The following is a 19,239-nucleotide window of genomic DNA, read 5'->3' on the forward strand; positions in this document are numbered from 1 at the left end:
ATTAAAAGGAAAGAAATCTCCCCATTATTCTCCCAGAAAGTATAAACATCTGTAACAACTTATTACCACCTCTTAAAATACAAATAAACAAACCTCTTCATTTCACATCAATTCCCTTCTCCCCATCTTTTAGATATCATATTTTATATTTTGTATTTTTACTGTTTTGTAGCATTCTATTTATATAGTTCTATTTTTAATATTGTAAGTCCCCCAGAGTTAAACTGTGATAAGGTGAGTGGCCAATAACTTTGACTGATAACTAAACAAACAAACAAACAATCTCATCCCATTTTCTATAAAAAAAGTCTTTAAAACCTTCCATTCTAATTTGGGGAACATCCATTCAGTTAACCGAAATAACAACTTATGTATTATAAATTTGATCTAATGAGCCCATTTTATTCCTTTGTTTTACATTTATATCTCACTTTTTAACATTAAACAAATCCCACAAATTTCATCATCAAAATGTAGTCAGTAAAAAACCCAAGAAATACTGTAGCCTGAGGGCAGGTTAACCATCCAGAAATTCTCTGTACTGACAGCCAGTCATTTAGCAATTTGAAAAACAGTTAAAGCCTCTATCCCAGGCACTTGCTCTCTGTTACTCAAATTCAATCCACCTTGCATTAAGAACAGCAATGGGCAGTTGTTTTTCCTAATGGCAGGTGAGGCTAAGAAGGAAAGGAAATGCAGCCAGAGGAATCCACCAATTGCTGCCTTTAATTGTCTTGCATTAAAACTATCAGGGCAGCACCACTTGCCAGCTCTTGAGGCACTCTCAAGTCCAATCATACAATTTATTTCAGCATACATTCCTGATAGTAGCTAAAGGACAACACTATCATACTGGGTCTATAGTTTTACAGTTGTAAAGTATCTTTGTTACATCTCAAGTCTATGTGATGTACACCAGCATGAGGGATTTGGTAAGCTAGTAAATACCATTCAGCAACTAAGTCAAATAAATAAAAGATAAATACATTTCATCTATCTTTTCCCACAAACTATTGTCCCTCTCTTAGTTGCTCACTTCTATTTTCTACAAAAGTCTTCATATAAGATGTTGCTCTTTATCATCCTGGCCTTATTTTCTGCTTTTTACTTCCTCCTGATGTCATCTGCCTCCTGGCCTCCTGACCTCCTCTGTTCCCTAGCTTGCTTTCAGATATTATTATTTTCAATCAGCTCTTCCTCCTAGCCCTTTCCTGTTTCACTTTGAACTTGGATGAATTTCATAGAATACTCTATATCAGTCAAGTACATCCAAGGACAGGGAGAAGTTCTACTAAGTTCACTAGCAGAATATCTGTTTTGGATGAGATAAATCTGAGATTCAAACTCTACCATCTGTAGTTAAAGTTATGTAAGATTGATATACCATAAATTAACAGTAGTCTATTAACTGGAGAAGTACTGTTCTGGCATAAGGCAGGAAATAGTTACATGTACATGAGTAATGTGGCACAACCCCTACCTTCTCCTAGACCCAGCCTTTTCTAGAGTTCTGGATGTTAGACTAAAATTGCCTCATGATCAGCAACTCTGAAAAAAATAGCAGTTGTAGCCAAAATATTTTGAGAGTGAAGATTGGAAGACTTCTGAAAATATTTAACATACAACTGCAACCTAAATCCTGGTCAGCTCACAATACATTACTGACCAATTTAGGTCTAAATCTCATTGGTAATGTCATTAGTTAGACAGACTGATGAGCCCCATGGTAGATTAGCATGTCTATGGATAAACTGTTCTGCCTAGTTCCAAGCAATCTTGTGTTTTATGCATAAAAAGGTCATGGGGGAAAGTTGACATGAAACCACTAGGGGAGGAAGCAGTCTGTGGAAGTCATCCCTTTCATAAATTGTTCCTAATTCACACACAATTCTAAGCCAGAAAGAAGTTGCCTTCTGAGAATTAAGAGTGCATAAAGAAATTGTTCAAACTGGGTAGGACCAAGTTTTCATCCCCCTCCCCATGGGCTTTTGATCAGATTTTCAAATCTTTCTTTCTAGGGGAGTAAAGGTATGTGGAGAGGTTGCACAACAATTGTGGTGAAAGATGGTGGAAAATCCACACTTTAGATTTTCTTTTTTTTTCTTTTTTTGTGATTCAAAGGTTTTATTTCTTTTAAAACACAAGTATTTCATCATTTGTCAATCATTAAAACATCGAAGTACAATATTTTTTTGTCTTTGTGCCCCTCCCTCCCTCCCCCCTCCCCCTCCCCCCCCCAATAATCAAAAGAAGTTGCAGGAGCCAAGCAAAAAGGTTCAGGGATTGCATCCTTGAACTAAGCCATGATTTAATGTAGTACACTGTGTGAGCCCAACCACTGACACTTTTTCAATAAACCATATTTTTTTAAAAATGGCAGCACTGCAAAATATGAATCAAATTGAATGTGTGGGCCATATGGCTGAGGATTATGGGAATGTAATTCAACACCCCTGAAATGAAATTCAACACCCATTGAAAGGCTTCAGATTAGAGAAAACTAAATTCAAGAGAGCACTAGGTCCAGAAATTACAGCACTATTAGGACTTCATATGGTTAAAAATGTATGGGTAGGGTTCAAACATAATCTATATGGGTGGAACGAAAGACATTCTTGTATTGAAAAGTGGGTGTGATATGCATACAGAGTGACCCAAGCAAATAGTTATTGGATTCTTATATTGCAATAAACTGTAATGTAATTTATTTCATATTGTTTCCCCTCAAAGGACTGGGTTCTGCCTATCTGAATGTCTGCCTCTCCCATTACCAAACCAGTCTAAAGGTGAAGCCATTGTGAAGAGGCTCATTTGTTTGACATGCCTTTCTCTGGCTCACTCCCAGGTTAAAGAATGCATTTCTTCAAATGAAATGTTTTTTTCTAGTGTCTGGTCATATGTGCAATATGTAGGAAATTTCCAAATGTTCATACAGTCAGGTATTGTGGTTGTTTTTTTTTTACTGTGAGCTCCAGCTCAATAGACATTTCCCCAAATTCAAAAATAACAGAGCTTTTAGGAAGGAAACAGATGACATGCAAGAAAGAAGGGCAAGCAAGCACGGAGGTTTAGAACTTCCCTGACGCACAAGAGTGAGTATTGGTGAGAATAGACACAAAGAAAGAAAAAGCTGATCTGGCTATCAAACTTTTTCTAGCTTTCCAATAATTTTGTTCTTATCTCTTTACCTAACTTGATTGGAATTATAACATTCATTCCACTAATATGAAGAGTTTTACTCTAGTCCTTCTCCTGATGCTTTCTCCTGATGCTTCTGGAAAGTTGGTGGTTCTATTCTACCAGCTTTATCCTAGTCATTGTAACTTCATTTAAATAGTGAAAAAGAAGGGAATGGACAATGTTTTGGTATTAATAGGCTGCATTACATGGGTTTTAGGGTTATTTTTCTTGGGGTGGGTTTTTTTTTTTTTGGAGGGGGGAGATCTTTCTCTTTTACTGCTTTAACCCAATTTTGGAGTTTATCATTTTTGTATATATTTTTTCCTCTGTGGCAGGAAAGCACATTACCAATGTTGGGTAGAAGGGTCTCCAAAGAGTCTTTACAAAGGAGGGAGAGCTGTGGACTGTATGAGTGCCAAAGATACAGACTGTATGCCTTTGCTGTGTACCATGAGACTTACGTGGGAATTTCACACATTCCTGTGCCTTCAGCATTAGAAATCAAGAGGGACAAAGCACGTTTTCATTAGATGCCACGCTTGCTTCCTCTCAGACCATAAATAAGTTATATGTCCCCTACTTCCAACCAGGAGATAAACATGTGCCGTGCCTGAGAAGTGTCCATTTGCACATGTGGAACTCTGGCTGTGTAGTTCCTCAAAGAAATAACTGGATGTGTATTGATACAAGTGTGTATCAAAACCCACAAAACAGGAGGAAGTTTGAATGAGGGACTGCAGAGAACAATATACTGTTTTGATGGCAATGCTTTATTATCAGGCATGGGTTTCGACATGGCAACAATGTGAAGCTTGCCTTTTTCAGAAATGCTGCCTTGGCAATTCCCAGCTTTTATACTGCTGATAGATGGAGAACAATGTTACCAGTTGTCTTTCAACTATGATCCCAGCTGCAACATGCAGCATATAAAACAAATCTTTTCTTATGATTTTCTGGATTGGATTGCATCAAATAAATACTTCCAAACTCAGTAACTTTAAGAGGTAACTTCATCCAATAAAACAGCTGCTGATATATATGAAAAATTGCAGCGAAATTCAATAGATATATTTAGAAACAAAAAGAAATCACAGCCATAAGAGATCTTGAGATGATGCATTTTGCCTCTTTGTGAGACACAATGAATCAGCCCTCTCCATACATACATGACTATTAAGACCACAACACAGAGAAGGCAAGTTCAGGTTTGTGTATCAAATAAGCTTATGTTGAGATAATTGTAATACAGTCTGTATAGGACCATCCTTGCTCTTGATCGGGAAAGCCACAGAATAGAGTGGAGAAGTTACTGAATGGGGAGTCTGCTTGTGCCCAGGGCACCCCTAACTGTACTGAAGCATCTGCAATGATTCAAAGATTTGGTTTTAATATCTTAGGACCAAGATTCTGATTAAATGCTTTTTTTCCATTATGGTTGGTTACTGAAGATCATGCTACAAGGGCTGTTCAATGTCATTAGGTAACAGGTCTTGTCCAAACTTTGAAATGCTCATCCCTCAAATTCAGGAAGCAGCCATCAGACTAGAGTTGATCAAATGATGTTTCACAGAATGTTCCAAAATAACTCAATAAAACAATAAGGGAGAAAGGATTCACTTGAATGTAACCAACTTTCTATCACTAGAGCTTTGTTTTTCATCAGGAATTCCCTCCCGCCCCTTAAAAAAAACACACTGATTCTGTGGCCTGAAAAAGTTTGAAAACCCTTGCATTAGAGGATATTTTTGGCACCTGTTGAGAACTCCACCAAGGCCTCATATGAAAGTTATGTATTTTTAAAATGTTCTTTTTCCCTTCCTGATTTTACACAAGAGTATGTTTTATTGAATATTGTTCTTACATTGTTTAATATTATCTAATGTATTCATTGATTATGTTTTTATTATAAACTGCCTTGGAATGCTTTGGTATATGAAGCAATATATAACCAACTATTTTTAATTTTTTCCAGTAATCCATGAATTAAAAACCCATGAGGATTACAAATGTATAATTATTACAAGGATAAAAGAAAGGTTGGTATTTGTCTGTCTGTCTGTCTGTCTGTCTGTCCGTCCGTCCATCTTAGTTGAAGAGCTTAGGGACTCTATATTTCTGGTAGAAAGGAAGCAGCTAGCATGAGGAATATAAAGCAGAGGTTCCCAAACTCTTCAACTCATCAACCCTTTCATGAGGTTCCAGATAGTCTATTGACTGCCAAACATTTATTATATGAAAATAATTTAAGAAACATTAACTTATTAACTCCAGTTGCCCCTTGAGCATTGGGACAACCATGACCTGGATGACTGAGAATCTCAATAGACATTTCCCTTAGCTAATTCTATTAACAATAATATTGACTCCCTTGGATAGTCCCATGATCCTTGGGGGTTAAAACTGCATGTCTCATTTTGGAGAACCCTGTTTTAGAGATTCCAAGATGAAAGGAGCTGCAGATTAAGAATTGATTTCCCAGTCAAAGTGTATAGCAATGAGAGGAAAATACATCTGGCAGCATTCTACTGACCTTGAACTGCCCAAATGACTACCAGCTGCAGAATTTTAGCCTAGATTACAACACTGCTTCTTTCTTTAAAGATCGTGTGGAATATTCTTCCAATTGTAAAATACTTGATATCACTTTTAAGGTCTTTTAGGAGAGCCGGGTTAAATAGAAACTATCTCTGGCATTGTCATCTAACACACTGAACATCATATTTCTCCCTGCCTACCTGGCCATCTTTCTGACCTCTGGCATTATTGGCATTCTTTGGTTCCTGAGCTATTCTGCCTTTGCACCCCAGATACTTAATCCCTGCACATAACTGGCATAATGTCATTCACAGGCAACCACATGCTACTTCTAACACTTTACAGTCAGTCAGAAAGAGCTGGATTATTGGAGAAGCTTTGAGCTGAAAGTTAACAATTCATTCAGCTTTTTTTTTTTTACTCTTTGTGTGAAAGAGCCAGAATGGAGTGCAACAATTGCAATTACCCTGCAAGTATAAAAGCACTGAAAGAGGTGCAAATTCACAGTGACAATATGGACAAGCTAATGATGAAAATATGACTAAAATGTATGGCAAAATTTTATTTGTTTATTTATTTTTATTTATTTATTTATATCCCAACCTTATAGAATACTCAGTCACTGATAGAGAGCTGCAAATAATCTAATAACCTTGAATTACATGAATTACAAAGCCAATGAAGAGTATTAAATCTGAATGGGTATGTCTAGTTTAAGAGAAAGAAGGACTAGGGGAGACATGATAGCAGTGTTCCAATATCTCAGGGGTTTCCACAAAGAAGAGGGAGTCAAACTATTCTCCAAGGCACCTGAGTGTAGAACAAGAAGCAATGGGTGGAAACTAATCAAGGAGAGAAGCAACTTAGAACTGAAGAGAAATTTCCTGACAGTTAGAACAATTAAGCAGTGGAACAGAAATTGCCTCCAGAAGTTGTGAATGCCCCAACACTGGAAGTCTTTAAGAAGATGTTCGATAGCCATTTGTCTGAAATGGTATAGGGTTTCCTGCCTAGCAGGGGGTTGGACTAGAAGACCTCCAAGGTCCCTTCCAACTCTGCTATTGTATTGTATTGTATTGTATTGTATTGTATTGTATTGTATTGTATTGTATTAAGAAGGCTCAAATAGATTTGGAAGTGTCCCAACTCATAAATATTGATAATCTAGCACAGAAGCTACTGCCTTCCAAAGATATAATAATACAAGTCAAGTTGGCCTTGCAGCTTAGAATTATAGAGTGACCATTGTGCAAACTCCATCTTTATGCAAGAATCCAAACTATAACATTCATCACAGAATCCAGTATTACTTTTACTATTTTGACAGCAGTCAACCTGTCATGTCTAAAGTATTTAAAAAAACCCTGCACTATGATGACTTTGCTAAGAAAAAGATTCAATCAGCTGCATAAGAATAATGAGCAATAATGAGCAAAAAATGATGATTATAACTTATAAGGACCCTCTAGCTACTGTAACATAGAAAATGCAATTTAAAAGATTGTTCAAAGAGTTCCATATCTTATATTAATTACATAAATAGATACATACAAAAAGTAGAACAATATGTGCTTACTATAACTTTTCCTATATTGTATATTTTCCTATATTGGCGAGTTACAAGAGGGTTAAGCCTTGGGATCCTTTTCATTGAATAGATTGTCTTCTGCAGCCAGCCCTCCGTTATGTTTGGTAGGCTGGCTCCAAAAACCGTAGCTTATTCCACGATAAAACATCAACAGATTGTTGTCTCCTCAGGAACATCTGCTTGCCAATCTTTCTTCCAAACTACCGCCTAGAGGGAGGAAACAATCTCTCAGCTTCATCCGGCTGCCTCATTAGAGAACCCAGCCTTCTATCCTAAACAGCAAACTGTTCCCAGATTTCTTGCCTCCAGCTTCCTTCTTTTGACCAGCAATATTCAGTCCAAGTATAACAGGCCAGTGTGCTGCAGGGAAAGGCAATCCAGGGGAGAGGAGGTGGGGAAGCATATTATGTACCCAAGCCTTGGCCTACAGCTGAGTCATCAACTTTAAATCCCTGCCAGTACTCCTCCCCTCTTATTTCAGGGACATCCACAAATGAAGAAATAGTAGAAGAATCCTTATCATCCTTCTGCTGTATAGGTTCAGAGAGGTTTATTATATATGCAAGATGACTAGATTACTCTGGTCTTCAGAAGACCCTGATAGCCCTTCATTGAATTTAATTTTCCATGGTTCCCTCAGCAATACTAATCAAAAACCCTCACCACAGGTTTAGATTATCCTTTGCAGTGCTTCCATTTCTTCTGCCAAAAGTGCCGCAACCATCTTTGAAAATAACACAAGGCACCTGACAAACTCCATCTTAGTGGTAAACATTTATTTGATCCAGTCACTCTCGATCCAGCCTATCTCTAAGACTTGCTATCGCAAGGATAAAATGAAGAGATTTTCCTTTTATAAGTTACTTACCGTAACAGCTCCCAAAAGAAAAAACAGGATATAACTCTAACAAATAAATGAAAATAAATAAAACACATTGGTAAAGGACCAAATTGAGAAAGGGTTCTACAAATGTTACCAACCCTTAGATTTCAAAGTTTATGAGCATTTCCACACAAATTCAATACCCATTTTGAACCAGTTTCAGACCTCTGGAATCATATAACATCAGTTAATACACGAACTGAGTCGGGTTTTTTTCTTTGCCTCTGAGGCCTGGGAGTCATCTTTGAAACAATGCAGCTCTATAAAGTTTGTGTAAGCAACCCCAGCATCATTGCCTCCACGCACCTTAGCAGATCTTTTAAGGGGGAAAGGTAGGTTTTGTTTTTCCAAGACCTATGGAAATATAGAGAAGGATCTTTTTTTCCCCACAGTTGTGAGCTGGACAACAGCAAAGGCAATATTAGATAGCTTTTGGACTTAACCACTATTAGCTAACACCAAACCTCCCATAATTCTTATTCTGCAATTAGGGATTGGCTGCATCAGTTTAACAGGTGAATATACCAGGAAAGCATATAATAGAAAATAAGTCCTTTATCCCTTTCCCACTTAAGAAACTTGCCCTAGTCACAGAATAACCTTCTCTGACTCTTGCTCCAGTCCCCTTACAATATTCTTCTTAAGTATACGGAAATACTATAATGTTATAGGTCTCTGCAACTTTGATCAGCTTTTGTGAAGTTTAACATTATAGAAGGAATGTGGGTGTGTATGCCTAACAATGTCCCCATCCTTGTCACTTGAATCAGCCCTTCCAAATTGGAAAAAATATGTATTGTAGGCTCCTACTCAAACTGAATGCAAGCTGAATTAACCATATGACTGGCAAACCTGATTCCCAGATAATGAGGATGCTTATCAAACATTAAAATTGACAAGCACAAGACAATTATTAAAAAGAACCTAATTTGCCAGGGAATTGACTAACTACTTATTAATATGCAATAATAAACAGAGTTGGCATGTCCAGAAGAACCAATCCATCCCCAGAAAAATATTATTCTTCAGTCATGCTAATAAGGCAATCTTTTGTTCAAATTATAGCTGGAATATAAATTCATGCATGTTCTAGCAACATTTCCAGAGCTATAATAGCTGTTTGATTATTACCCCCCCCCCCCCAAGCAGAGATAACATAGTGGGCAACATGTGCAGGGATTAGACCAATTAAGGTTTTAACGAAAGGTCTAATCACTTATTTTCCTAGACAAATGATCCATATCTTCTTCAATGAATCAGTACATGTACATAGTTTCATATATGTGTATATGTGCATTCAGAATTTAAGCACTATGAGAGACAGAAACAAAACTGTGACTTCCTAGTTAGATACTGCATCTATAAACTATCTCCCAATTGTGTTGTGATAAGCTCTCAATTTTTCTTTCATGTGTTCCGCATTTGGAAAACAGCATTATGTTAGGATAAATACAGAATGATGGACAAGAAAAACTTGCCATGATATTAAACATAAATGAAATAAATAACTAAGAATGGTCAACAAAGCCAAAAGAGTTCTAGGCTACATAAACACAGGGATAGAATCAAGATCACGTGAAGTGTTAATACCACTTTATAATGCCTTGGTAAGGCCACACTTGGAATACTGCATTCAGTTTTGGTCGCCACGATGTAAAAAAGATGTGGAGACTCTAGAAAGAGTGCAGAGAAGAGCAACAAAGATGGTTAGGGGACTGGAGACTAAAACATATGAAGAACGGTTGCAGGAACTGGATATGTCTAATTTAATGAAAAGAAGGATTAGGGGTGATGTCAGTGTTCCAATATCTCAGGAGCTGCCACAGAGAAGAGGGAGTCAAACTATTCTCCAAGGCACCTGAGTGTAGAACAAGAAGCAATGGGTGGAAACTAATCAAGGAGAGAAGCAACTTAGAACTGAGGAGAAATTTCCTGACAGTTAGATCAATTAATCAGTGGAATGGCTTGCCTCCAGAAGTTGTGAATGCCCCAATACTGGAAGTCTTTAAGAATATGTTGGATAGACATCTGTCTGAAATGTATAGGGTTTCCTGCCTAGGCAGGGGGTTGGACAAGAAGACCTCCAAGGTCCCTTCCAACTCTGCTATTGCATTGTATTGTACAGCAAATTTCCCTAAAGTGTATGAGCCATTTGCACACACAAATCCAAAAACCATTATCACAACTCCTTATGTATTTTCAGCAAAGGTGTAAAACACCTGGGATTTGCTGCATTACTGACCCAAATATGAATAACACTATTCCTTATATGAGCCAAAAATATGTTTTGTATATGCCTTCCAAACAGCTGGCAACTGAACTCCAATGCATCTAGAGAACTCTGAAGTAGGGAATGTCCATTACCCTGACCATCAATTAGTCTGGCTAGGGCTAAAGGAAATTGTAGCTCAAACATCTGGAATTGATGCTGAGGAGGAACAGTTTAATCTACCAACACGCCAAAGTTATACTCAGTATTCTATATTTGATAATGGTTAGATGTGTGTATTTATGGAACAGGGTGCACAGAGCATCTTGCAATACCACAGAAAGAGTTTTTTCAGCCATGACATTAATTTCCATATTTAAAAAGTTTGAGGTGCAGAAACTGTTGTAGCATCTCCATGCTTATGTGATAAGAATTCAGATCCTTTGCTACTAACTCATATTTATGACGGTTGCAACATCTGGTTGAGTCCACTTCATTTTACTCTGTTAGGAAGGAGAGTAGAAGAGAAGAAACGAGGGAAGGAAAGAGGGTGGGAGGGAAGAAGAAGTAGGACCGTTGTAAGATAAGATGGATCTATGGGATGGTAAGAAAGCAATCTTCAAGTATATTGTCAACTGTAGGGAAAAAATTGTTATAAATACATATTATTAATAACAGTTATGAGATCATATAATTGTGAATGTATATATGAAATTGATAAAATAAAAATTAAAAAAAAAGAAAAACTAACAGTTAGAGAGGTGCTTGATCTCCATCAGGGCATCCCAAAACAACTCTCATTTGGAGAAACAAAAGTAGTTTTCTCTTAGGAATCATAATACTAGTATTCCTCAACTTATGACCACAATAGGGATGGAATTGCCAATGAAAGTTGTTGTGGTTGTTAAAATAAATCAGATCCGGTTTTACAACAATATCTTATGATGGTTGTTGAGCTAACTGCCACAGTTATTAAACATATCACGCAGTTGTTAAAGAAATTAAAGTTTTCCCACTGGGTGTTTTTTTTGCTGCTTGTTGCCACAAAGCAGCAAAAAAAAAAAAAGGATCACAAATCATGATTATATGACTGCAGGATGCTGCAACTAGTCGTAAATATGAACTGGTTGCAAAACATGTGAATTACGATCACATGACCACAGGGGAAGGGTGATATGACAGTCATAAGCAATAATAGAGGTTGCAAGTCACTTTTTCCAAGGCCGTCATAACTTTGAACCAAACAAATGATGGTGAGTCAAAGGACAATAATGTACTCAATGTATAAGAATGGGATGATTTGAAGCCTATGTATAATTGTAAGTATTGACCATGTTATACTGGAAAGATTTTTATATGTTAAATGGACTATTGATGATGTAATGAATAATTGATACATATATGAATTGAAATGTTCAATAACTACTTGGATTAGCAATGGGAAACTATTTCTGGAGTTGAATATGCCACACTGTAAGTATTGTATACTCTATGGATGATTAATATTAGCAGTAACTTGAACACATAATGCTCAATGATAATGATGTATTTTGTTATGTTTGATTGATAACCAGTGATCTTATTTTTAATTGTAAAAACTGATGCACAAAAGTTTGTAACCAAACAACATGCTTGACGAAATTGAGGAAAGTTTTTTATACGTGTTGTTTTGTTTATGTTGGTTATATATATATATATATATATATATATATATATATATATATATATATATATATATATATATATATATATATATATATATATATATAATTTTTACAACCCCTGGTAAGCCCCAATTATGGGAGGAAGCTAACTGCTTCCATCATCTGTCATTTGGCTCGTCACAAGAGTCCATCACGACAGAAACCCAACATTTTTTTTTTACTGTTGCCTTTGTTATATTTGTGTGGTTTTTTTTTTATTTGTGCTGATAAATAAATAAAGGGAGACTAGTATAGATCTATTTCAAGCTATTTAGCTCTCATCAGCTAGCCATACCCTTACTGGGATTGGAACCTGTGCTGTATTGCATCTTAGGCAGATGTGTTAACCATTAAGCCACAGAGTTCCTCTCCTTATCAGCTGAGCCAGGGAGAAAGGTATAGATCTATTTCAAGCTATTTAGCTCTCATCAGCTAGCCATACCCTTACTGGGATTGGAACCTGTGCTGTATTGCATCTTAGACAGATGTGTTAACCATTAAGCCACAGAGTTCCTCTCCTTATCAGCTGAGCCAGGGAGAAAGGTATAGATCTATTTCAAGCTATTTAGCTCTCATCAGCTAGCCATACCCTTACTGGGATTGGAACCTGTGCTGTATTGCATCTTAGACAGATGTGTTAACCATTAAGCCACAGAGTTCCTCTCCTTATCAGCTGAGCCAGGGAGAAAGGTATAGATCTATTTCAAGCTATTTAGCTCTCATCAGCTAGCCATACCCTTACTGGGATTGGAACCTGTGCTGTATTGCATCTTAGACAGATGTGTTAACCATTAAGCCACAGAGTTCCTCTCCTTATCAGCTGAGCCAGGGAGAAAGGTATAGATCTATTTCAAGCTATTTAGCTCTCATCAGCTAGCCATACCCTTACTGGGATTGGTACCTGTGCTGTATTGCATCTTAGACAGATGTGTTAACTATTAAGCCACAGAGTTCCTCTCCTTATCTGCTGAGCCAGGGAGAAAGGATTGGAACCTGTGCTGTATTGCATCTTAGACAGATGTGTTAACTATTAAGCCACAGAGTTCCTCTCCTTATCTGCTGAGCCAGGGAGAAAGAAAGAAAGAAAGAAAGAAAGAAAGAAAGAAAGAAAATTATATATACATACATACATACATACATACATACATACATACATACATACATACATACATACATACATATATATATATATATATATATATATATATATATATATATATATATATTGTATTTGTGCTGATAAATAAATAAAGGGAGACTAGTATAGATCTATTTCAAGCTATTTAGCTCTCATCAGCTAGCCATACCCTTACTGGGATTCGAACCTGTGCTGTATTGCATCATAGGCAGACGTCTTAACCATTAAGCCACAGGTCCTCCTCCTTATCAGCTGAAGCCAGTATACTAGTCTCCCTTTATTTATTTATCAGCACAAATACAACTCAAATGTGTAACAAAGGCAATAGTAAAAATATTGGATTTCTGTCGTGATGGTCTCTTGTGACGAGCCGATTGACAGATAATGGAAGCAGTTAGCTTCCTCCCATAATTGGGGCATACCAGGGGTTGTGACTATATATATATATAAATTATTGAGTTGCCAAAGTCAAAGGTTTCATGGGTTATGAAAGTGAAGCATCAGATACATATTTCTTCTTCCTGGATACTTAGATCTATACAACTGGATCTATTTCTTGTACTGTAAGGCAAGGATGCAAACTTAAAAACAAAGATACTAGAGGCAGAGCAGGCAAGCAAGCAAGCATATATATAAGAAATGTCCTGCTGTATTAACCCCTAGGTAATTAGAGAAACACCCTGCCTCCAATACAGGAGATAATAGAAAGTTGTCAAGATTACTCAACAACCTTAGCATCTGAAAAAAAGAGGGGGAAAAATCCCTCAAAAAACAGAAACCTTCTATTTTTCTTCAAAAAAAGAAAAAAGGATCATGTATTATTATAATACGCTGTTTAAATTAAATATATGAATATACTGTATACAAAATTACACTATTTGTTAAAAGTCCAGAGATAAAGGGGGCAAACATTGAGAGATGTCCTTTAAAATGGTGCCAGAGACACCATTCAAACATACAAGCAATCAGCAGGCACAACATTGTTCTAGAAAATATGCTTAACAAAACTCTGTGGAGATATTTGTTCCTAGTTATAACCTCAGAGAGGCTCCTGTCTACAAAATATAAGTTGAAGAAAATGTAATTCCCTTTTTTGTTACCCTATATGCCACAGTTAGCCCTGGGAAGCATAAATTCAGAAATACTAAATAAACAACAACTCAGTTCTAGGAACTCTTTACAAGTTTTCCCAAAATTTGCAAAGGAATTGCTTTGAATAGCAACAGAAAAGCATTAGAGAAAGTGAAAAACTTAGGCCAATCATAATCAGTTCCCTGTGCAACAAATTTCTACATGGAAATTACAAGTCATAACTTAACATGTGGCATACACATGCAAAAGCCCAATGCTTAGCATTTGTAGGGCTGATTGGTGGGGCCTTCGGCACCCGCTGGCATTTTGGCCTCCTTGCAATCTTATTACTGTTCCCACCACACCCTTTCCCTCATATGTACACTTCCAAGCAAGCAGGCTTACCCAGCGGCATATTCACCATTAAATACTTGTTATCACAGGATGCAATTTATCATATAGTATGTGAAGGAATTGGCTTAACTGAAGATGATAAAAACTGATTAAAGTGCCATCCTCTGGCACATTCATACCTGAGTTTGAAAATCAAATGTGTGGGGAAAAAAAAGCTGCTCCAGAACTGACCGCACCACAAGAAACAGAAGTGAGACCTGTAAAGGAATCAGCCCAAGAGAGCTGTTGTAAAGTATATGTGTATCCAGACGAAGAATTTGACAATAAGTGATGCAATTTCAAGAAGATGGATATCTAAGGTCATGTTCACATCATAAATATGTCCTGGCAACATTTTTCGATGCTTGGCCTTTGCAATATTGCCTTCATCTCATCCCTCAGAGCACAAATGAAATAAGTTTAAGTCATCTTCAGTTGTAAAATTTATTAGAGTCTATCTCCCATTACTTTGGAGGGAATCAGGGCAGGAATAAACAATAAGGGTAGCAAAGTGTATGCTGGCATTGTTTACAACTGACTCAGTGGTGAGTGGGTGGCACTTTAACGTGATAATGGAAGCCTTAAGTACTTCTCACGAAGTCACTAAGAAACGACAATATTTGTATTTTGTTATAACTTGTATTGTTATAATTTATAGAACTTTCTGAACATTCACTGGCTTGGATCATTGAACCTACAAAATATGAACTGAAATCTAAACTCCCAACATCATTTTAAAAGACATGTATTGAAAAATCCTGAAGTATGGGGAGAGAAACCACATGGTTCAAAATACTTCAATGTATCCCTGATCTGGGAAGATGCTGAATGAATCTAGGTTAGCTGTGTGCTATTATCTGAAAGGGAAAGTGTTTTTTTTTTTAAAGTTTAGTTCAGTACATTCTAGTTTTTGAGATATTAAACCAAAACAAAAAATACATGAAGTATCAAGCCAAAATCAAGCAAGGGCATATTTCTAATGGCAATAATTTTTGCAGAATTTCCTTCTTTTTGTTGCAGCATATTTTTTTAAGGAAACTAGGTATCTTTTAAAAAGAACCATATAATTATATTATGCTCTTTCATCTTATTCATACCCTGGAGTTATCTATAACTAAGGCATATGATAGTGATTATATCACTATTATATATCTGTGTCTATCACTCTATTATTATATTAGTAATATCAGATAAAACTAGCATTTCTTTAGTCAATAACCTATTCCTTTCTGCACTAATGTTTTGTTATTGCTCAACATGTTACATTATAATTCTATGGCAGGATCACTGATTTTTATTTTCAAGTTCAATCGTCAGAAAAGGCAGGCAACTATGACACAACTTTTGAGTCTTGTCTCACAATTTACAATGATCATAATTGTGATGCTGGACCTTTGGAAAGGCAGAATGAATGTCAGATGTAGGCTGTGTCTTTCAACACAGCACTCTTTCTCAATCTTGGCAAAATTGAAGATGCCTGGATTTCAGCTCCCAGAATTCCCCAGCTAGCATGCTGGGAGTTGAAGTCTACACATCTTCCAAGTTGCCAAGGTTGAGAAACACTTGAACTAAGGAACGAGTGACATTGACAAACCCTGTCAACACGAAGGAAAAGGGAAAAGCTGCTTCTAAGACTATATTCTTAAAGTAGCTCCCGTAACCGGCAGGGGTGACAAGATGAGCAGCAAAGCAAAATCTCCAGTCGACGGGACCAAAGCCAAGTGGCAGAAAGTCGTATTCCCACCCTTCCTGGCAGAGGGATGATTCCCAGGTTGGGCACTGACACCAGGGAACTGTGGGAAAATATGATGTCCGGAGAACGAGTGTGTGTTAGTGGGGGACGAATCGTACAGGAAGCGAGTCAACGTGTCCTCTGAAGCCTGCAGGACGCGATGGGGAGGGGAGAGGAGATGGAGGGGGGTCTCCCACGGCAGACGAAATACTGAGGCGACCGAAGCAGCATCGCACCGCTAAATGGGACCAGCAGAAGCCATGAAGTGAGAGTTGGGGCCCCATCGAAGGAGTTTCCACAGAAGAACCTTTTGGACGCGAGCGAAACTAAACCACCAGAGAAACCTGGGACCGGACGCGGAAAGGGATATCTTCGCGGTAATCCTTCCTTCTCCTCCTCCTCCTCCTCCGCCGTCCCCGGCACCCCCTACCTGTTGCGCGGTCCTTCGGCCGCTCCAGCCCAGCCGATCTCCCTGTCGCTTGGCCCCCGGGAGCAGCCGGAGCTCAGCCTCGCCCACCCCGAGTCGCCGCCCTCTCTCCAGCCCGCTTGCCGTTCCCAGCGCCCCCTTTCCGCCACCGAGCGTACTCAGGGTTGGAGGCGGCAGATCGCAGCCGCGAGTTGGCCGGGCAGAGGCAAAGTCTAACGTTGACGTATTGCAACGGGTAAAACCGACTACCCACCCAGGCTCGTTCCAGAGGCGGAGGAAGGGAACTCAGCACGTCCTCAAAAGCCCTGAAAATTAATCTCCGGACTCCCGTCTAGCGGCGCGGGGTGCATGGTCAAGGGCCTCCTCTTAGCATCAACCTTTAATATCACCTTTGATCATTTCCACGACATTTCTCAAAACAACTGGGCACGCAGAAAAAGCATAATTCTCGGAGGGTCGAGATATGTAGCTCTGGCTAGAATAATCTAGTAAAACATTCCCAGTGGGGCCTTTGATTTGGACTACACTATTTTCTTTGACCTGCAGATTTCTCCCCCCACCCCTTCCCATTCCATTCTCAGCTTGCTTTTGAAACTTCTGGACATCAGAAAGGATTGGCACAGAGAGCGGCTGTTGGGGGGGGAAAACATCAAACCCAATGTGGCATGAAGAATTGGCCAAGATCCACGTTGGTTTTTAGAGATCAAAATCAAAGCCACCTTATTATAGCTTAGTGGGATGTATGAAATCACCCTGTGTAAAAATAGGCAGCATGGGAGTGCTGCTGCAGTAAAAGTAGCCATGGGAACAGTAAAGGCATTGAGTCATTATTTCAGCTGCCATATATAAATGGCATACCATATTATTAAAGAAAAAACTCTAGATTCTAGATTCATGGCTCCTGCCAGGGCCTTTTCTTAGTCTTGCAGGGGCACTATTTACAACCATTTTTGGCTCAGCAAGTTCTGACGTCAGTAATTCTTGCTCTTGCCATTTCATATTTGAATTATTGCAATTCACTCTATAGGTCTTGGCCCAGAAGCTAGAACTAGTCAGAATTCATCTGCCAGCCTGCAATTGGTCCAAAGTGGTTCAGCCCAATAAAACCAATCTAATAGGAACTGCCCTGGTTATCAGTAGGCTTCTGGGTCCAATTCAAGATGCTGGTTATCACCTGTTAAAAGTCCATTGTGGTTGATTCAGGCAAAGTCTGCCTGTCAATTTTGCCCACTCTGAAAGCAGAGGGTGAAAGTCCATCTTCTGTGACAGGTTAAAGCGGAGGGAGACAAGGGATTCAATCTTTGCAGTCCTTTGCTATGGAACAGCTTATGAATATGGCTTCTTTCCTGTTTTCTTTCAGAAAACAGAGAGAGCAGTTCCTTTCCAACAAGCATTAAGGGTAGAGACTGTAACGTAGCTGGAAATAGCTAATCTATTTGTGCAGATGATGAGTTTTATTTTGATGGTAGTAAGATTGATAAAATTCTAGAAGACAGTATATAAATTATTGTACATAAAAATAATTTCCAATACTTAATGCCCAAATTGTTCTCATCTCATTGAGAAACCCAAATTTCCTAGTGAAAATTAGAAGAGAATTCAAGTAGATATTCTTTCTGTTACAAATTAGATATAATTTATGGTAGTCCTTTGCTAAGTCTGCTTCCCTCCATCACTATGTAGTTCTCCCAAAGTTGTCTTTAGCTTTTGTTACTTAAAATAATAACCCAAATTGTTCTTTCCTTTTTTTAAAAAAAAACTTTGCTGCTAAATTTCAGTGGCATAATTTCTGGAGACTCATGGCTAAAGAAAAAGAAAAAAGGAAGGAACTGAGGACAGTAAGCAGGCCACAGATTGCTCACATTACTACAAAGTGTAATTCTGAGAATCTCCCTTTCCCACTGCTCTGAATCTTAGTTTAAATAGTTTTCTTCCACTGCTATACATTGAGAATGCTAGGAAAGATTGTAAAGACTACCCAGTTTCTTTCACTAATTATTTTATGAAGTATTAATCTCAGCTAAGCAAGGATCTTCTACTGTACTTTATTGTCCCATCAGATTATTGTATTTTTAGTTTATTACTATTTATACCTTTTAGTAAGGTAGCAGAAGCAGTTTTGTCAGAAATCATGTGCTACACAGAGAGAGAGACACAATTTGCAGTTGGAACAAATTATATTATTTCTTTTATTAAGGATAGCTCCAACTTATAATTATAAACAGTGGGTACTGTTGAATATAGTGTATGTTTTTGTATCTTATTCTTATTTCTGTAAAAGTATAAACATGTGAAAAGAAAACCAATAAGAAGAATAATTCTCTGTATCAATATTCTATTTTCACTGACAAAATGTGTTTAGAAGTCTTTTCAAATTAAG

General features: G+C 37.8%; 1 protein-coding gene across 2 annotated transcripts in view; it reads right to left on the minus strand.

Annotated features, from left to right (window-relative positions):
- Positions 1-17,130, minus strand: part of DNMBP (dynamin binding protein) — a 59,982-nt gene extending 42,852 nt beyond the window's left edge. The window contains exons 1-2 of one of the 2 annotated variants that reach the window (XM_032225096.1): positions 16,863-17,130; positions 14,841-14,918 (exon numbers count right to left, since the gene is read on the minus strand). The gene's annotated coding sequence lies outside the window, so the exon portion shown is untranslated. The remainder of the gene's footprint in view (positions 1-14,840; positions 14,919-16,862) is intronic. The other variant, XM_032225095.1, reaches the window with a different exon arrangement.
- Between the last annotated feature and the right edge of the window lie 2,109 nt (positions 17,131-19,239).

This window comes from Thamnophis elegans, chromosome 10 (genome assembly GCF_009769535.1).
Source record: "Thamnophis elegans isolate rThaEle1 chromosome 10, rThaEle1.pri, whole genome shotgun sequence".
Lineage (NCBI taxonomy): Eukaryota > Metazoa > Chordata > Lepidosauria > Squamata > Colubridae > Thamnophis > Thamnophis elegans.